Here is a 20,954-nt window from a genome sequence, read left to right as displayed (position 1 = left end):
GAGCGTGGGCTCAAGCGTTTTGGATGTGGGGGCCTTCAAAGGTCGCCGTGGGCTCAGAAGGCCCTGCCCGTTCTCCTGCACTGAATGACCAGCGGCACCCCTAGCGGCCCAGGTGGCAACAGGGCAGCACGGTGATTCCAGCGCTGGGGCTCGGGGGTCCCTAATACCCGGCGTTGTGGCACCAGGCCCCTTGGGACGGGCCCCTCTGGGCTGACTTAGGGTTAGGGTTAGCCCCCAGTAGACTGGCAGGCTCGTTCCGCCCATGTGCAGTGAATGGAGGTGTGGGTCGAGGTGAGGTAGCTGGCAAGCGGGAGCGTGGGCCAGAGCATTTGGCTTTGGCTCGGGGTGCCTTCGAAGGTCGCAGGTGGCTCGGAGGGTCCTGCCCATTCTGTCACCCTGAAAGACTGGAGACGCCCCTAGCGCCCCATGTGGCAGTGGGGCGGCAGGTTGGGTCCGGCGCTGGGACTTGGGGGTCCCCAATCCCTGGCATGTGGCGCCAGGCCACTTGGGAGGGGCCCTTTGGGAGTGACCTAGGGATAGGGTTAGCCCCCAGGAAGCGAGCAGGCCCAACCCGCCAGCTCTGCAGCAAGCGGAGGGGTGGGCCGAGGTTAGGGCGCTGGAGAGCAGGAGCGTGGGAGCCAGAGTTTTTACGCGGGGGCCTTTGAAAGTCGCAGGGGGATCAGAGGGCCCTGCACTTTCTCCCTTCCTGAATGACTGCCCACGCCCCTAGCGCCCTGGGTGCTTGCGGGGTGGCAGAGTGAGTCCAGCACTGGGGCTCGGGGGTCCCAAATCCCAGGCATTGCGGTGCCAGGCTCCTTGGGAGGGGCCCCTCGGGGGCCGACCTAGGGTAAGTCTTAGCCCCCAGGAGTCCAGCAGGCCCCTTCCTCCAGCTCTGCAGCAGGCGGAGGGGCAGGACGAGGGGAGGGCACTGGCGAGAGGGAGTGTGGGCCCAAGCGTTTTGGCGCCGGTGTCCTTCGAATGTCTCCGGGACTCAGCAGGCCATGCCCATTCTCCTCCCTGAATTACTGGCGGCGCCCCTAGCAGCCCAAGTGGCGGTGGGGCAGCAGGGTGAGTCAGGCGCTGTGGCTCGGGTATCCCCAATCCCCCGTGTTCCAGTACCAAGCCCCTTGGGAGGGGCACTTCGGGGCCAACCTAGGGTTTAGGTAGCCCCTAGGAGGCCAGCAGGCCCTATTCGCTAGCTGTGTGGATAGCGGAGTGGGGGACTGAGTTGAGAGCGCTGGTGAGCGGGAGCGTGGCCCGGGCGTTTTGGCGCAGGGTTCCTTTGAAGGTCGCTGTGTCTCCGAGGGCCCCGCCCGTTCTTCCGCCCGGAATGAAGGGCAGGACCCCAAGACCCGGATAGCAGCTGGGCAGCAGGGTGAGGCCAGTGCTGAGGATGGGGTCCCCAATCCCCGGCGTTGCGGCTCCAGGCCCCTTGGGAGGGGCCCCTCGGGGGTCGATCTAGGGTTACAGTTACCCCCAGAAGGCCGGTGGACCCGATCAGTGGCTGTGCAACACGCGGAGTGTTGGGCCGAGGTGAGGGCGCTGGTGAGCCTGAGCATGAGCCCAAGTGTTTAGCGCAGTGGGCCTTCGAAGGTCGGCGGGGGCTGGGAGGGCCCTGACCATTCTCCTTCCCTTATAGACCGGTGGGCCCATAGCGGCTCAGGTGGCTGAATGGCAGCAGGGTGAGTCTGGCACTTGGGCTCGGGGTCCCCATCCCCAGCGTTGCGACAACAGGCCCCTTGGGAGGGGCTCCTCGGGGGCCAACCTTGGGTTAGGTTTAGCCCCCAGGAGGCCGGCAGGCCCTATTCGCAACCTGTGTGGAGAGTGAAGTGGTGGACCGAGGTGAGGGCGCTGATGATTGGGAGCGTGGGCCTGGGCGTTTTGGTGTGGGGGGCCTTCAAAGGTCACCGTGTCTCAGAAGGCCCTGCCCGGTCTCCCGCCCTGAATGAAGGGCAGCACCCCAAGCCCCTGGGTGGCGGCTGGGTGACAGGGTGAGTCAGTTGCTGAGGCTCGGAGTCCCCAATCCCTGGCTTTGCGGCACCAGGCCCCTTGGAAGGGGCCCTCGGGGGTCGATCTAGGGTTACGGTTAGCCCCCAGGAAACCAGTGGACCTGATCAGCAGCTGTGCGGCATGCGAAGGGTTCGGCCGAGGTGAGGGAGCTGGCGAGAGTGAGCATGAGCCCAAGCTTTTTATCGCGGGGGGCCTTCGAAGGTCACCATGTCTCGGAGGGCCCTGCCAGGTCTCCCACCCTGAATGGCCCGCGGCGCCCCTAGTGGCCTGGGTGGCGGCGGGGCGGCTTGTGGGTCTGGCGCTGGGGCTCTGGGGTCCCCAATCTACCACGTTGTGGCTTCAGGCCCCTTGGGTAGGGCCCCTCGGGGGCCGACCTATGGTTAGATTAGCCCCCAGGAGGCCGGCAGTCCCGATAAACCACCTGTGCGTCGAGCGGAGAGTTGGGCCGAGGTGAGTGTGCTGGTGAACATGAGCCTGGGCCCAAGCTTTTTGGTTCGGGGTGCCTTTGAAGGTTGGTGCTGGTTCAGAGCGCCCTGCCCATTCTCCCACCCTGAATGACCGGCGGCGTCCCTAGTGGCCCGGGTGGCGACAGTGCAGCAGGGTGAATCCGGCTCTGGGGCTCTGAGTCACCAATCCCCAGCGTTGCAGAGCCAGGCCCCTTGGGATATGCCACACGGTGCCGACCTAGGTGTTGGGTTAGCCCCCAGGAGCCCGGCAGGCACTATCCACTGGCTCTGCAGCAAGCAGAGGGACGGGCCGAGGTGAGGGCGCTGGTGAGCAGGAGCGTGGGAGCCAACTTTTTTGAGCGGGGGGCCTTCGAAGGTCGCAGGGGAAACGGAAGGGCCTGCCAGTTCTCCCACCTGAATGACCCGTGGCTCCCCTAGCAGCCCGGGTGGCGGCAGGGCAGCAGGTGAGTCCGACGCTGGGGCTCGGGGGTCCCCAATCCACTGCGTTGCGGCCCCAGGCCCCTTGGGAGGGGCCCCTCGGGGGCTGACCTAGGGTTAGGGTCAGACCCCAGGACGCCAGCAGGCTCAATCTGCCAGCTGTGTGGCGAAAGGAGTGGTGGGTCGAGGTGAGGTCTCTATGGAGCGGGAGTGTGGGCCCAAGCATTTTGGCGCAGGGGTCTTCGAATGTCTTCAGGGACTCGGTGGGCCCTGCCCATTCTCCTCCCTGAATGACCTGCGGCGCCCCTAGCAGCCCAGTTGGCGGCGGGGCGGTATGTAAGTCCAGGCATAGGGCTCGGGGGTCCCCAGTCCACCGAGTTGTGGCACCAGGCCCCTTGGGAGGGGCCCCTCAGAGGCTGACCTAGGGTTAGGTTTAGCCCCTAGGATGCCCGCAGGCCCTATTCGCCAGCTGTGTGGAGACTGGAGTGGCGCACCGAGGTGAGGGCACTTGTGAGTGGGAGCGTGGGCCCAGGTGTTTTGGCGCGGGGGGCCTTTGAAGGTCGCCGTGTCTCGAGGGCCCTGTCCGTTCTCCCACCCTGAATGAACGGCAGCACCCCAAGCCCCCACGTGGCGGCTGGGTGGCAGGGTGAATCCAGTGCTGAGGCTTGGGGGTCCCCAATCCCCAGTGTTGCGACGCCAGACCCCTTGGGAGGTGCCCCCCGGGGGTCGATCTAGGTTTACGGTTAGCCCCCAGGAGGCCGGTGGACCCGATCAGCGCTGTGAGGCACTCAGAGGGTTGGGCCGAGGTGAGGGCGATGCAGAGCGGGAGCGTGGTCCCCAGCGTTTTGGCGCCCTGGGCCTTGGAATGTTGCCATGGCTCAAAGGGCCCTGCCCGTTCTCCTGCCCTGAATGACCGGGGGCGCCCCAGCAGCCCGGGTGGTGGCACAGGGACAGGGTGAGACCGCAGTCGGGGCTTGGGTTCCCCAATCCTTGGCGTTGCAGCGCCAGTCCCCTTGGGAGGGGTCCCTCTGGGGCCCAGCTTGGGTTAGGGTTAGCCCCCAGGAGGGCGGCAGGCCTGATCCGCCAGCTCTGCGGCGATTGAAGTGGCTTGCTGAAGTAAGGGCGCTGGCGACCATGAGCGTCGGCCCAAGCATTTTGGCTCGGGGGGCCTTCGATTGTCGCCGGGGGCTTGGAAGGTCCTGCCCTTTCTCCCGCCCTGCATGAATGGCCGGCGCGCCTAGCGGCTGGGTTGCGGCAGGGCAGCAGGGTAGAGTCTGGCGCTGGGGCTCGGGGGTTCCCAATCCCAGGCGTTGGGGCGATAGGCGCCTTGGGATGGACCACTCGATGGGGACCTAGGGTTAGAGTTTGCCCCCAGGACGCCGGCAGTCCCGATCCGCCCACTCTGCAACGAGTGGAGGGGTGGGCCGAGATGAGGGCGCTGGCAAGCAGGAGCGTGGGCCCAAGCGTTTTGGTGCGGGGAGACTTCGAAGGTCTTCGGGGGCTCAGAAGACCCTACTCATTGTCCCGCCCTGAATGACCGGTGGCGCCCCTAGCGGCCAGGGTGGTGGCGGGACGACAAGGTGAGTCCTGGCTGTTGCTCGGGGGTCCAGAAACCCCGGAGTCGCAGCGCCATGTCCCTTGGGAGGGGCCCCTTGGGGGCCGACCTAGGGTTAGGGTTAGCCCCAGGAGGCCGGTAGGCCCGACCCGCCGGCGGTTCGGCGAGCAGAGGGGCAGGCCTAGGTGAGGTCACTGGTGAGCGGGAGCGTGGGCCCAAGCGTTTCGGCGTGGGGGGCCTTCGAAGTTCGCTGGGGGTGGAGGGCCCTGCAAGTTCTCCCGCGCTGAGTGACCGGCGGCGCTAGCGGCCCGGGGGGCAGCGGTCCGGCAGGGTGAGTCCGGCGCTGGGGCTGGGGGTCCCCAATCCCCGGCGTTGCGGCTCTAGGCCCCTTGGGAGGGGCACCTCGGGGTCCGACCTAGTGTTAGGGTGAGACCCCATGACGCCGGGAGGCCCGATCCTCCGGCTGTGCGTGGAGAGGAGGGGTGGGCCAAGGTAAGGGCGCTGGCGATCGGGAGCGTGGGCCCAAGCTTTTTGGCGTGGGTGGCCTTCAAAGGTCTCTGGTGGCTCGGAGGGCCCTACCCGTTCTCCAGCCCTGAATGACCGGCGGCGACCTTAGCAGCCCGGGTGGCGGCGGGGCGGCAGGGTGTGTTCAGAGCTGGGGCTCGGGGGTCCCCGATCCCCGCGTTGCGGCGCCAGGCCCCTTGGGAGGGGCTCGTCGGGGGCTGACCTAGGGTTAGGCTTAGCCCCCAGGAGGCCGGCAGGCAGATCCGCCGGCTGTGCAGTGAGTGGAGGGGAAGGCCAAGGTGAGGGCGCAGGCGAGCGGGAGTGTGGGCCCAAGCGTTTTGGCGTGGTGGGCCTTTGAAGGAGGATGGGGGCTAGGAGGGCCCTGCCTGTTCTCCTGCACTGAATGTACTGAGGCGCCCATAGCAGACTGTGTGGCGGCGGGGCGGAAGGGTGAGTCGGCACTTGTTCTCGGGGGTCCCCAATCCCTGGCGTTGTGGCGCCATGCCCCTTGGGGTGGGTCCCTTAGGGTCCGACCTAGGGTTTGAGTTAGCACCCAGGAGGCTGGCAGGACCGATCCGCTGGCTCTGCGAAGAGCGGAGGGGTGGTTAGAGAGGAGTGCGCTGGAGTTCCGGGCCTTGGGACCAGGCACATTGGCGCGGGGGGTCTTCGATTGTCGCTGGTGGCTCTGAAGGCCCTGCCCGTTCTCCTGTCCTGAATGAAAGGCAGCGACCCTAGCGGTCCAGGTGGCGGCGGGGCAGGAGTGTGAGTCCGGCACTGGGGCTCGGGAATCCCCAATCCCCGGTGTTGTGGCGCCAGGCCCCTTGGGAGTGGCCCCTCGGGGGCCAACCTAGCATTAGGTTTAGCCCCTAGGAGGCCGGCAGGCCCTATTCGCCAGCTGTGTGGAGACTGGAGTGGCGGACGAGGTGAGGGCGCTGGTGACCGGGAGCGTGGGCTCGGGTGTTGTGGCACGGGGGGCCTTTGAAGGTCGCTGTGTCTCAGAGGGCCCTGCCCGTTCTCCCGCCCTGAATGAACGGCAGCACCCCAAGCCCCCGGGTGGCGGCTGGGTGGCAGGGTGAGTCAGGTGCTGAGGCTCAGGATCCCCAATCCCCGGCGTTGCGGCACCCAGCCCCTTGGGAGAGGACCCTCAGGCGTCGATCTAGGGTTATGGTTAGCCAACAGGAGGCCGGTGAACGCAATCAGCAGCTGTGCGGCACGCAGAGGGTTGGGCCGAAGTGAGGGCGCTGGCGAGCAGGAGCATGGGAGCCAACTTTTTTGAGCGGAGGGCCTTCGAAGGTCGCAGGGGAAATGGAAGGCCCTGCCAGTTCTCCCACCTGAATGACCCGCGGCACCCCTAGCGGCCCGGGTAGCGGCAGGGCGGCAGGTGAGTCCGGCGCTGGGGCTCGGGGGTCCCCAATCCACCTCGTTGCAGCACCAGGCCCCTTGGGAGGGGCCCCTCGGGGGCTGACCCAGGGTTAGGGTCAGACCCCAGGATGCCAGCAGGCTCAATCCGCCAGCTTTGCGGCGAAAGGAGTGGTGGGTCGAGGTGAGGTCTCTGTGGAGCAGGAGCGTGGGCCCCAGCGTTTTGGGGCGGGGGGCCTTTGAAGGTCACCGTGTCTCAGAGGGCCCTGCCCTTTCTCCCTCCCTGAATAACGGCAGCACCCCAAGACCCCGGGTGGCAGCTGGGCGGCAAGGTGAGTCTGGTGCTGGGGCTCGGGATTCCCCAATCCCCGGTGTTGCGGTGCCAGGCCTATTGGGAGGGGCCGCTCGGGGGTCAATCTAGGGTTACGGTTAGCCCCCAGAAGGCCGGTGGACCCGATCAGCGGATGTGGGGCATGCGGAGGGTTCAGCTGAGGTGAGGGTCGAAAGTCGTGGGGGCTCGGAAGGCCCTGACGGTTCTCCCACCCTGAATGAATGGTGGCGCCCCTAGTGGGGGGCGGGGCGGCAGGGTGCATGCAGCGCTGGGGATTGGGGGTCCCCAATCCCCAGCGTTGCGGCGCCAGGCCCCTTAGGAAGGGACCCTCAGGGGCCGTCCTAGGGTTAGGGTTAGCGCCCAGGAGGCCGGCAGGCCCGATCCGCCGGCTGTGCGAGGAGCGGAGTTGTGGGCCAAGTTGAGGGCGATGGCGAGCGGGAGCATGGGCCCCAGCGTTTTGGCGTGCTGGGCCTTGGAATATTGCCATGGCTTGGACGGCCCTGCCCATTTTCCTGCCCTGAATAAAGAGCGGCGCCCCTAGTGGCTCTGTTGGCGGTTGGGCGGCAGGGTGAGTCCAGCGCTGTGGCTGGGGGTCCCCATCCCCAGCATTGCGACAACAGGCCCCTTGGGAGGGGCCCCTCAGGAGCCAACCTAGGGTTAGGTTTAGCCCCCAGGAGGCCGGCAGGCCCTTTTCGCAACCTGTGTGGAGAGTGAAGTGGCGGACTGAGGTGAGGGCACTGGTGATTGGGAGCATGGGCCTGGGCGTTTTGGTGTGTGGGGCCTTCGAAGGTCACCATGTCTCGGAGGGCCCTGCCCATTCTACCGCCCTGAATGAACCGCAGCACCCCAAGCCCCCGGGGTGGCGGCTGGGCGGCAGGGTGAGTCAGGTGCTGAGGTTCGGGGTCCCCAATCCCTGGCGTTGCGGCACCAGGCCCCTTGGGAGGGGCCCTCGGGGGTCGATCTAGGGTTACGGTTAGCCCCCAGGAAGCCGGTGGACCTGATCAGCGAATGTGGGGCATGCGGAGGGTTCGGCCGAGGTGAGGGCGCTGGCGAGACTGAGCATGACCCCAAGCGTTTTAGCGCGGGGGGGCCTTCGAAGGTCAGCAGCGGCTCGGAGGGACCTGCCCGTTCTCCCGCTCTGAATGACCGGCGGGGCACCTAAGGCTCGGGCTGAAGGACAGCAGGGTGAGTCCGGCACTTGGGCTCAGAGTCCCCATCCCCGGCATTGCGGTGCAGGGCACTTTGGAAGTGCCTCTTGGGGGCCAACCTACAGTTAGGGTTAGCCCCCAGGATCCTGGCAGGCCGGAAAAACCGTCTGTGCGTCGAGCGGAGAGTTGGGCTGAGGTGAGGGTGCTGGTGAACATGAGCCTGGACCCAAGTGTTTTTGTTTGGGGCGGCTTCGTAGGTCTGCGAGGGTTCGGAGGGCCCTGCCCTTTCTCCCACCCTGAATGAACGTCGGCTCCCCTAGCAGCCCGGGTGGGGCAGGGTGGAAGGGTGCATGCAGCGTTGGGTCTTGGGGGTCCCCAATCCCAGACTTGTGGTGCGAGGCCCCTTGGAAGGGGCTGCTCAGGGGCCAACCTAGGGTTAGGTTTAGCTCGTAGGAGGCCGGCGGGCCCTATTCGCCAGCTGTGTGGAGAGCAGAGTGGCGGACCAAGGTGAGGGCACTGGTGAGTGGAGGGTGGGCCTGGGCGTTTTGGCGCGAGGGGCCTTCAAAGGTAGCCATGTCTCGGAGGGCCCTGCCCCTTCTCCCGCCCTGAATGAATGGCACCACCACGAGCCCCTGCGTGGAGGCTGGGCAGCAGGGTGAGTCAGGTGCTGAGGCTCGGGATCCCCAATCCCCAGCGTTGCGGCGCCAGGCCCTTTGGGAGAAGTCACTCGGGGTCGTCCTAGCATTACGGTTAGCCCGCAGGAGGCCGGTAGACTTGATCAGCGCCTGTTCGGCACGTGGAGGGTTTGGCCGAGGTGAGGGCGCTGGCTAGACTGAGCATGAGCCCAAGCGTTTTAGCGTGGGGGGCCTTTGATGGTCGGCGGGGGCTTGGAGGGACCTGCCCTTTCTCCCGCTCTGAATGACCGGCGGGGCACCTAAGGCTCGGGTGGCTGAAGGGCAGCAGGGTGAGTCCGGCACTTGGGCTCGGGGTCCCCATCCCCAGCTTTGCAGCCCCAGGCCTCTTGGGAGGGGCTTCTTGGGGGCCGACCTAGGGTTAGGGTTAGCCCTCAGAAGGCCGGCAGGCCTGATCAGGCCACTGTGCGGTGAGCGGAGGGGCGGGCCAAGGTGAGGGCGCTGGGGAGTGGGAGCGTGGGCACCAGCGTTTTGGCGCCCTGGGCCTTTGAATGTTGCCATGGCTCGGAGGGCCCTGCCCCTTCTGGCTGAATAACCAGCGGCGCCCCTAGCGGCTCCGTTGCTGGTGGGGCGACGGGGGGAGTCCCGCACTGTGGCTTGGGGATCCCCAATCCCCGGCGTTGCGGCACCAGGCCCCTTGGGAGGTGCTCCTTGGGGACCGACCTAGGGTTAGGGTTAGACCCCAGGAGGCCGGCAGCCCGGATCGGCTGGCTGTGCAGTGTGTGGAGCAGCGGTCCAAGGTAAGGGTGTTGGCGAGCGGGAGTGTGGGACAAAGCATTTCGGCGTGGGGTCCTACGAAATTGCCGGAGACTCGGAGGGCCCTGCCCGTTCTTCCGCCCTGAATGACCGGCGGCGCCACTTGCAGCCTGGGTGTGGCGGGGCGGCAGGGTGAGTGTGGCACTGGGGCTTGAGGGTTCAAAATCCCTGGCATTGCAGCACCAGGCCACCTGGGAGGGTCCACTCGGGGCTGACCTAGGGTTAGGGTTAGCCCCCAGGAGGCCGGCAGGCCAGATCCACTGGCTGTGTGGTGTGCAATCGGAAGGCCGAGGTGAAGGCACTGGCGAGCGGGAGCGTGGGCCCAAGCGTTTTGACGTGGGGTGCCTTCGAAAGTCACCGGGGGTTCGGAAGGCCCTGCCTGTTCTCCTTCCCTGAATGACCGGCGGCGCCACTCAAGGCCTGAGTGGCATAGGGGCAATAGGGTGAGTCTGGTGCTGGGGCTCGGGGGTCCCCAATCCCCAGCGTTGCAGCACCAGGCCCCTTCGGAGGGGCCCCTCGGGGGCCGACCAAGGGTTAGGGTTAGCCCCCAGGAGGCCGGCAGGCCCAATCGGTTTGCTGTGCGGTGTACGGAGCAGCGGTCCGAGGTGAGGGCGCTGGCCAGCAGGAGCGTGGGCCCGGGCATTTTGGCGCGGTGGGCCTTTGAAGGTCGCCATGTCTCGGAGCACCCTGCCCGTTCTCCCGCCCTGAATGAACGGCAGCACCCCAAGCCCCCGGGTGGTGGCTGGGCAGCAGGGTGAGTCCAGTGCTGAGGCTCGGGGTCCCCAATCCCCGGCGTTGCGGCGCCAGGCCCCTTGGGAGAGGCCACTCGGGGTCGATCTAGGGTTATGGTTAGCACCCAGGAGGCTGGTGAACTCGATCAGCGGCTGTGCAGTACATGGAGGGTTGGGCCGAGGTGATGGCGCTGGCAACCCTGAGCATGAGCCGAAGCATTTTGGCACGTGGAGCCTTTGAAGGCCACCGGGGGCTCGGAAGGCCCTGCCCCTTCCCTCGCCCTGAATTAACGGCAGTGCCCCTAGCGGCCCGGGTGGCGGCGTTGCGGTACGGTAATTGTGGCTTTGGGGCTTGAGGTTCCCGATCCCCGGTGAAGCGGCACCAGGACCCTTAGGAGGGGCCCCTGGGTGGCCGACCTAGGGTTAGGGTTAGCACCCAGGATGCCGACAGGCCCAATCCTCTGGCTGGGCGGTGAGAGGTGCGTGGGCCGAGGTAAACGCTCTGGCGAGTGGGAGCGTGGGCCCCTGCATTTTGGCGCAGGAGGCTTCAAATGTCGCCAGTTTCTCTAGGGCCCTGTCCATTCTCCCGCCCTGAATGAACGGCGGCGCCCCTAGCGGCCCGGGTGGTGGTATTGCAGCAGGGTGAGTCTGGCTCTGGGGCTTGGGGTCCCAGATCCCTGGCATAGCGGCAGCAGGACCCTTGGGAGGGGTCTGTCGGGGGTCGACCTAGGGTTAGGTTTAGCCTAAAGGAGGCCTGCAAGCCCGATCTGCCGGCTGTGTGGCGAGTGGAGAGCCAGGCCTAGATGAGGGCGCTTGGAGCGGGAGCGTGGGCCCAAGAGTTTTGGCGCTGGTGGCCTTTGAATGTAGCCGGGAGCTTGGAGGGCCCTGCCCGTTCTCCCGCCCTGAATGACCGGCGGCGCCCCTAGCGGCCTGGGTGGTGGTGGGGCCGAAGGGTTCATCTTGCGGTGGGACTCGGATGTCCCCAATCCTCAGCATGGCGGCGCCAGGCCCCTTGGGAGGTGCCCCTCTGGGGCCTACCTAGCTTTAAGGTTAGCCCCCAGGAGGCCGGCAGGCCTGATCCGCCACCTGTGTGGCGAGCGGACGGGCGTGCCAAAGTGAATGCGCTGGCGAGTGGGAGCATGGGCCCAAGCGTTTTGGCGTGGGGGTCCTTCGAAAGTCACTGGGGTCTAGGAGGGCCCTGCCTGTTCTCCCGCCCTGTGAGGACATTGCCCCTAGCGGGCCGGATCACAACAGGGTGGCAGGATGAGTCCGGAGCTGGGGCTCGGGGGTCCCCAATCCCCGGCGTGGCATCGCCAGGCCCCTTGGGAGGGTTCCCTCTGGGCTGACCTAAGGTTATGGTTAGCCCAAAGGAGGTCTGCAGGCCCGATCCGCCGGCTGTGCGGCGAGCGGAGGGACGGGCCGAGGTGAGTGCGCTGGCGAGCTGGAGCTTGAACCCAAGCGTTTTCGCGTGGCGGGCCTTCGAAGGTTGCCGGGGGCTTGGAGGGCCCTACCCCTTCTTCTACGCTGAAATAGGACAGCAACCCCAACGGGTAGGGTCACGGTGAGGCAGCAGGGTGATTCCGGCGCTGGTGCTTGTGAGTCCCCAATCTCTGGCGTGGCGGCACCAGGCCCCTTGGGAAGGGCCCCTTGTGAGCCGTCCTAGGGTTACAGTTAGATCCCAGGAGGCCTGCAGGCCTGGTCCGCTGGCTGTGCGGGGAGCAGAGGGGTGGGCCGAGGTGAGGGCTCTGGCAAGCCGGAGCATGGGCCCTAGCGTTTTTTCGCGTGGGGACTTCGAATGTCGCTGGGGGCTCGGAGGGCCCTGCCTGTTCTCCCACCCTGAATGCTCAGCGGCACCCTAGCGGACAGGGTGGCAGAGGGGCGCCAGGGTGAGTCCGGAGCTGGGGCTCGGGGGTCCCCAATACCCGCTGTGGCACTGCCTGTCCCCTTGGGAGGGGTCCCTCGGGGGCCAACCTAGGGTTATCTTTAGCCCAAAGGAGGATGGCAGGCCCGGTTTGCTGGCTATGCGGCATGCGGAGGGGCTGGCCTAGGTGAGGGCACTGGTGAGCGGGAGCGTGGGCCCAAGCGTTTTGGCGCGGGGGGCCTTCGAAAGTCACTGGGGGCTCGAAGGGCTCAGCAAGTTCTTCCGCTCTGAATGACCGGCGGCGCCCAAGCGGCCCTGGGTGGCGGCAGGGTGGCAGGGTTAGCCCAGAGCCGGGGCTCGGGGGTCCCCAAGCTCCGGTGTGGCGGCACCAGGCCCATTGGGAAGGGACCCTCGGGGGCTGACGTAGGGTTGGGTTAGCCCCCAGGAGGCCAGCAGGCCGAATCCGCCGGCTCTGCCACATGCGGAGGGGCTAGTGGAGGTGAGGGCGCTGGCGAGTGGGAGCGTGAGCCCAAGAGTTTTCGCGCGGGGTTTTCAAAGTTCGCTGGGGGCTCGGTGGGCACTGCACGTTCTCCTGCCCTGAATGACCAGCGGCACCCATAGAGGCCAGGGTGGCGGCGGGGCTGCAGGGTCAGTCCGGCGCTATGGATCGGGCATCCCCTATCCCTGGCGTGGCGACGCCAGGCCCCTTGGGAGGGTCCCCTCGGGGGCCAACATAGGGTTTGGAGTTAGCTCCCAGGAGGCTGACAGGCCTGATCCGCTGGCTGTGTGGCGTGTGGAGGGGCTGGCCAAGGTGAAGGCGCTAGCGAGCGGGAGCATGGGCCCAAGCTTTTTGGCGAGGGGGCCTTCAAAGGTCGCCATGGGGCTCTGAGGGCCCTGCCCAAATTCCTGCCCTGAATGACCAGCGATGCCCCTAGCCCGCCGGGTCGCAGCGGGGCGGCAGGGTGAGGCAGGCACTGGTGCTCACGGGTCCCCAATCCCCGGCGTGGTGGCGCCAGGCCCCTTGCGAGGGGCGTCTCGTGAGCCCACCTAGGGTTAGTGTTAGCCCCCGGGAGGCCGGCAGGCCAGATCCACCGGCTGTGCAGCCAGCGGAGGGGTGGGCTGAGGTGAGCGCGCTGGCGCGCTGTAGCATGGACCCATGCGTTTTGGCGCGGGGGCCTTCGAAGGTCGCTGGGGACTTGGGAGGCCCTGCCCTTTCTCTCGCCCTAAAAGACTGGTGACGCCCCTAGCAGCCCGGGTTGCTGCGGGGCAGCAGGGTGACTTCGGCGCTAGACTCAGGGGTGCCCAATCCCCGGCGTTGTGGCGCCAGGCCCCTTGGGAGGGGCCTCTCGGGGGCCGACCTAGGGTTAGGGTTCGTCCCCAGGAGGCCGGCAAGCCCGGCGCTAAGTGGTTCTGGCAATGTAACAAAAATGCCATACACTTATCTGTAAGAAATAACAGTGTACAGGAACCCTCTTAGCCCTAACATCATCCTTTGTGAATATGGAAGCCAGCCCCAAAGTGGTCGTGGAAGTCTGACGAAAGGGCTAAGCACTTTTCTCTGAGTCACCACACTATAGAGGGAAAGACCAATGTACGTCATCTTTCACGAGTAGGAAGCATTAATGAAAAGGTTCTGGAATTTCGAGGATTCTGACCCATCCTTATTGGTAATAAACCACCCTGTACAGGAAAACACCTTCAACTCTCATCAGCCTCCTCAATCCTGATTCCGATTCAACTTTGGGTGTGTAGGACTAAGGAAATGTCCACATCTTATTGCTAAGAAAGAAAGATGTCAGGGTAATGCCCTTCAAGTCACCTCAGCCTTCCTGAAGACGGAAGCAGGAATCAAGGTGGTTATGTTACCATGAGGTAAGGAAGATGAGCATATAAATGAGAAACAACAGTGGGCAGGACCTCTCTTCCAACGAACAGTATCTTTGCTTAATGTTGAATCCCTATGGTAAGTGGTTGTGGGCATTTGTGAGGTCAAAATCCTGAGTGTTTCGTAAAACCTCTTGGCCATTCACAGATGAGACTAAGGTAGTTGGGGACTCCTAGGCAGTGATTTGTCCACTGTCAAAAATATGAAAAGATAAAGGAGACAGATGAGGTCTCCTCAGGCATTGTCCTTTATCCTCATACTCCGTGAGGATGGCCATCTCTGGACAGCTCAGTGGCAGGGTCTCATTCACAGTGGGGGCATCTGTTCCTCACAGGCATCAGGCAGGGAAATGGATTTGGTTCTCTGTGCCAGCCCAGCCACAGCTGAGTGTCACAGTACCCTCTCGTGGGCTCATAAGAGTTTTACTGTCACCAGGCAGGTCATTGTATTTGATAAACCACTGTCAGAACATGCGATTGCATTCATCTGCAACCTCCTAGAGGCAAATGCAGATCTCTGGTACCATGTGAAGTCATGTGAAGGCATCGTGAGAAAGTGTCCTTTTGCTTAAGAAAAACATGGCTGGGGCTCCTGGCTGGCTCAGCCAGTTAAGCATGTGCTTTTGGCTCAGGTTATGATCCCAGGGTTCTGGGATCGAGCCCGGGCTCCCTGCTCAGCAGGAAAGGAGGTAGAGAAATAGCTTAGAACCCACAGAGAATGTGAATAAAGGGGAGTGAAATGGAACTTTGTCTGTGTTTTGCTGTAGGGATTGCAAGTTAGTTTTTTCTCAATTGTGATTGTTCTTGAAACAGAAAAGCTGTATTTTTTTTACCTTTAATTTTTTTCTAATAATAATTGTTTATTATGATATGTTAGTCACTATACAGTATTTCCTTAGTTTTTGATGTAGTGTTCCGTGATTCATTATTTGCATATAACACCCAGTGCTCCATGAAATATGTACCTTCCTTAATACCCATCACTGGCCCATCCCAATCCCCCACCCCTCTCCCCTCTGAAGCCCTCAGTTTGTTTCCCAGAGTCCATAGTCTCTCGTGGTTCATTCCCCCTTCTGTTTAGGGTCCATTGTCTAAAGGGACAGACAGTGGAGGTTCACCAAATATAAGATCGAAATTTCATTGTTCATTATAGATGCCGCCAAGTAGTTCCCAGACATTTCATTCTACTGTAGTAATTCATTATACCTGTGCAGGTGCACGTGGAAGATAACTGATGCATGTATACTGGTAATAAAACACGCCCCTCAGTAGTAGAATAATAGAGGATGCACATGTGTAAAATTATTCGACTACAGCTTCCATGCTTTTCCTTTGGTTCCTTATTATCTAAGAAATTGGACAATTTTTGTTCTCTAGGCTTAAAACCCATTGTCAGTATTTAGAGTTTTTCATTGCTGATCTTCTCCTGTAAAAGTTATCAAAAACGTAAAATATGTATGAACTTTAAAAAACATTATATTGAAAATTACAGCAGGGAAGTTCCATTTTGTGAATATTGTGTCAATGGATCTCTATTTTGACATCAGTGTTATTAGAAATGATGACATTTCATGTGAGTATAAATATCAATGTGAAAAAGAAAAGTTAGGAAGAAACTTGAATGTTTAAGTAATTGCTGAAATGACAGGTGTGTGTGTGTGTGTGTGTGTGTAGGTGTGTGTGTGTGTGTGTGTAATTGAGTTTCAGTGAATGGTTCAGCTTCTTGTAGGGCCTCCAAGAGAGCCCAGGTGAACCTTTCAATTACTTGGAATCTGTTTTCAGAACATGGGAATCTCTTACTCCAATAGTCAATCAGGCAAGCTTTGAGGTCTTGAAGAGTTTCAGTCCTCAGCGATTGTGTTGCAGACTCTTGTGAGCAAACCCTAGGGTATGCTCAGAGCCCTCATTAGCTGGTACCAACGTGTGACGATTTCAGACAGCATTTCCCAAAGATGTACCTCTTGAGTCTCTGTCCTTGTCAGTTCCCTACACTTCCTTACACTAGTTATGTGATCAGTGTGTTTCAGGATAATCCCCACATGTGATTTTTGCTATTTCCTACTAGTCCTATCTGTTTCTCATCTTCTTCTTTTATGGTAGGGGTTGGGAAGCAACCTGTGTGGTGTAGGAAGGGGTGTGGTAGTTGTCTGCCTTCAGAGGACCGAATGCTGCCTAGAAATTGTACTGTAGTTTGAGGTCAATTGTCCATCCTCTGAGTGTCAGGAATTCCATCACTTTACTTTGATGCTAGTCTGTTCTTCAAGCTGTCCTCAGAAATAAGGACGTCATCCATCTCGGGAATACTGGTTTGTGTGTATGTGTTCATTTTAGGAAAGGCCTTGCTGTTCCTGAAAATAATACTGTAGAGTACCCTTTCCTGTTGTTATTGGCCATCAGTCAATCTTTTGTGAAGTATTCGTTTATAAATAGACTTTTCTATGGTTGATGAGCAGGAATTCTTTATTGACAAGTCTTTGTCAGTGTGTGTATTGCAAATCTTTACTTCCCAGCCTGCGGTTCACTTTTTCATTTTCTTATGGTCATAAGATAAGGAGAAATGTCACATTTTTATGAAGTCCCACTGAATTCTTTTAAATGGTTAGTGCACCCTATGTCCTACCCCAAGATTGACAGGTTCTACATTTTCTTTCAGAAACTGTCCAATGGGAAGCTACAATCCATCTCAAATTTATAAATTGCATTTTTAATTCTAATAGGGTATTTATAGACTGTTTTGGATTTTCTATGTACACAATCATAATGTCTGTGAATAGTCACAATTATCCCCTCAATTCTTATACTTTTTGTTTCTCTTGCCTTCTAACACTGGTAGATTCTCTGATGCCATGTTGAATAGAGCAGCATTGTTTGAAGATTTTAATATACCTTTCTCAATATCTGACAGAAAAAGCAGACAAAACATTGGTAACAAATGTGACCTAATTGACATATAGGGAACATTCCATAATAATTGCTGAATACATTATTTTCAAGTGGTCATAGACTCTTTACCCAAATAGATGATAGGTGGGGCCACGAATCAAGTCTACAAATGTTAAACCATGAAATTAACTAGATTCTATTCTTAGACCACAGGGGAATTGAGCCACAGTCATAGCGAAAAGAAAACCAGGAAGTCCTTCAATGTTTAAAAATTAAATGGAACTTTGCTACATATCCTAAAGGTCAGAGAGGGAATCTCAATGGAAATTCTGAACCTTTTCTACATGAGGGCTTACACACAATGGCACTTTCTTTGTGAAGAGCATTATAATAACCTAGACAGGAGTTGAGCCTTAAGTCAGAGTTCTGCCTGCCCCAGCCACACCTGGCAGCCTTGGCCTGTGGTCCCCCTCAGCTGTCCTTTCTGGTGGCCCTGAGCTACGGGGTCATCATGGCCATATGGAAATGGGAAGCTCCCCACTCATAGTGATGACGGTGCCCCCTCCCCAGCTGCCCTTTCTGGTGGCTCTGAGCTAAGGGGGTCAACATGGCCGTATGTTAATAAGAAGCTCCCCACTCTTAGTGATGACGTTGCTATTGTATCGTCCTCACCAGTCCCACAACATGATTTCTGAGTGAAATATGACACAAGAGCGACTTCTTGGCCTTCCTTCAGGTTTGAAAATCACCTGGTGAGTCATCTATTAGAAATATGGATGCAACATGTGTTCTTTGATCTGGAAAATAAATAGACCCAATAGCAATTATGGCTTCCTGAGCACCTGTTCCTGAGAGACATCATACTGGCTCTTTCTAGCATTCTGCCTCTTCAACTTCTCAACTCGGGTGTTGATATTTTTAAGCACATTGTCAGGTGGTTAGACAGGGACTCAGATGATATGAGTCACAGAGGATTTTAGTGTCAGAAACCTAAGTGGGATCCCCAAATTGACTCCAAATCCCTTGTTGTTCCATACAGGGTACTATTTCCCACTTATCTCTGGTCTTATTGATCTGGAAACCTATCAAGTATCAGGATTTTCTTGTCATGTGGACAACTGGAACGAATTCAGCTGGGCTTTTCACCTCTGCCCATGGTGATCATTATCTCAATGGAGGACCACTGGGTAAGATACTCAAAGATCCTTAGGAATACAGACAGTATAATATTTTCCTGGTATTAAAGTTACTGAAACCAACTATCTTTTTTAGTCCATTCAGGCTCTGGTATGTTCAGGGGGGGCTGTAAAACAAGTCTGAAATTGTATTTAAAAACACTCAGCTCAGCCTCTTCTACAACGTGAGCCAATGCTTATAAACATGGCTAATATATTCCCTTACCTACGATGACTTCCCAGCCATCGTAGTGTTTATATGGTACGACTGTGACCTACATTAGTCAACATTTGCAGTGAAAGAACTTAGTCCTTCCAAGGGGCACTTCATGTTGAAATTAGTTTGTGACAACGAGTTACTGTGTTTTCTTCTTCAGTCCAAGGGAATGGTGCCAGACATCTCTAAGGTGTCTAGCAGTTCAACAATTCTGATTTTAAGTGGTCTGTGTGCTTCAGAAATTTGGGCAGGAGAAGGGCAGGAGTCCATAGACTGTGAACACTTCTGTTACCTGTGCTTACCATGGAGTAGGTAGCCTTCTGTGGGCATCATTTTGATTTCTTGGTACTCTTGTGAAAGGTGCTTTTGTCACAAATTCCTCCATTTAGGAGTAATTATAATGATGAAAGTAATTTTTATCTTATTGTCTGTGGGCCCTGATCCTGGGCTCCAAGGGAAGCTATCCTTTAACATTTTACCCGGCTCAAAATGACTGGGCAAAACCTCAAAGCCTGGGCCCTGCATCTTCCCCAAGCACATGTTGTACATCTGCTTCGAGAATAAAACAATAACCAAAAATGCCAACATGAAGATAAGAAAAAATAAAGAACCTCTTTGGCTCCCATAAGATTAAAGTCATACTGACATGTACATACTGAAAACATAAGAAAGAGGCTGTCACTTTCTGGAATCTAAGAAGATCCTCATTATGGTGTGTAACTCTGTACGTAAAACAAAACAGAAAAAAATATATAAGCCTGCCCCAAATGTTCCTTCCCCGAATCACTCCCTTCTTGGTGAAGATTGTGTGTCCCAAGCAGCTGTCCTGACTTGGGTTTGAATAAAGGTCTCTTCCTTTCTCTCTAAAATGTTTTTAAAAGTTCATTCACTCAGTGTCGACAATAACAGTGTTTTCTATTTAAGTGAGAAATAAATGTTCCACTCTAGTTGCATTGGGAATAGACGAATTGAGGGTTTCTTTAGAAGAGTAAGTCTGCTTTCCAGAAAAGGCAAGGTCATTGGTCTATTGAGAATGAAGATTATTACTGCTAAACAACAAGTATATGTTGCCTCTTCGCCCAGAAACCGAAGCAGGTGTGTAGGCTTTAGGTCAGAGGTGCCTTCTTCTCCCCAGTTGACAGCACTTCTCTTCTCTGGCTCCAAGACACCTGAGGTTTTGAACGTCAGCATCGGAGTCAGCAAGGCAGCTTTCACAGGACGCCAGTGTTCAGAGAAAGCACAGGTAGGTTTGGCACAATCTCCTAACTATGTCAGGGCTGGAGGTAAAACCTCTCATTATCCCAAAACCTCCTGGGCTTTTCTCTTTTCTCTAGTTGAGCCACAAAATAAAATTGAAGTAGCTGTCAGCATTCTGGGTTTGGTGCAAGAATTACATAGTTTCCCTGCAGGTAGAACTTTGCAGGGGATCACAATTTTCTGTCCATTTATTGCTTACAAATGTATTTTGACCATCTGTTTCCTAGGAACCCTCTTTTATTAGAAAGGGAAGGTGAGATTCACTCTGTGCCTGTTTGTAACATCTAATTTGTTCCTTCATCTAACAGTGTTTATTCAATTATGCCTTAGATATGGTTGACTGGCCAGCATCTAGAGTTAGGTGGCTTTTTTTCATGTGATACAGACTTGGATGATGTCATTTGACAAAGGTGATGTTTCATCATTGATTAGTTTATTCATCAGAAGAGTTAAAATTAGGGTGGAGGGAAAATTCAAAATTTTACAAAGCAGCCTATTCCTGTTTAAAAGTTGAGCTTGACTTTCTAGTTTTACTAAATGTATTACCTCGATATTTTGAGGTGCTATATTCTCTCTATAGTTTCTTTGGTGGTGGAGTCAGAAGGAGAGTCTGGGAATTCTTTTGGATAGTGGCATGCTTGTGGCTTCAAGGGGCTTGACGTCAGGAGCCTTGGGTGAATTCTGCAACTGCTTGCCTGACCCTGGGTGCATCTCACAGATGTTTTGTTTCCTGTTATGAAATTGCTGGCAGATAATGTTCTGCTTAAAGGGGAACCCTCCCATTCTGTTGGTGGCAATGCACAGTGGTGCAGCCAGTCTGGGAAACAGTGTGGAGGTTCCTGAAAAAGTTATACATTGAACAACCGCATGATTCAGCAATTGATCTCCTAGGTATTTACCCAAAGGATACAAAAATGTAGATTCAAAGGGGGAACATGCACCATGATGTTTATAGCACCAATGTCCACAGTAGCCAAGCTATTGAGAGAATCCCAAAGTCCATGCACTGATGAATGGATAAAGCAGATGTGGGATACATATATATAATGGAATATGACCCAGCTTCAAAAAGAATGAAATCTTACCATTTGCAAGGATGTGGATGGATCTAGAGTGTATTAAGCTAAGCAAAATCATTGAGGAAAGACAAATATCCTATGCTCCCATGCTTGTGGAATTTCAGAAAGAAAACAGATGAACAGAGTGGAGGGGTGATGAGTGAGGCAAAGAAGGAAATAAAATCGACCTTGGAGAACAAACTGAGTGTTGCCGCAGGACAGGGGCATGGGGGGAAGAGTTAAATGGGTGAGGGGTATTAAGGAGGGCACTTGTGATGAGCACCGGGTACTGTATGCAGGTGAGGAATCACTAAATACTACTCCTAAAGCGAATATTCTATGGCATGTGAACTAACTGGAATTTAAGTAAGAGAAGAAAGGAAAAAGTGTTCTGCTTCATGAAGAATGAGGTAAAATTGTAGTGAATTGGGCTGTACTATTCTATAGATGGGAGTTTTAAAACACCCTGTTGTAGGATACACTAGTTTCTTATTACATAAGGAGACCTCAGAAAGCTGCAATGAAAGATTCAGATCTCAGAGCATGTTCATGTTCCACTGATATGTTACAGTTTGCGCAGGTAGGAAAGAAGGTGGAGAAAAAGGCAACAGAAGGGGAAAGTAGGTGTGAACCTTTCGTTACTTAGTGT

Source organism: Ursus americanus, chromosome 31, assembly GCF_024610735.1.
Source record: "Ursus americanus isolate L20-20 chromosome 31, mUrsAme1.1.p, whole genome shotgun sequence".
NCBI classification, from domain to species: Eukaryota; Metazoa; Chordata; class Mammalia; order Carnivora; family Ursidae; genus Ursus; species Ursus americanus.
The sequence above is the reverse complement of the archived record's forward strand: the minus strand, read 5'-3'. Positions refer to the sequence as shown.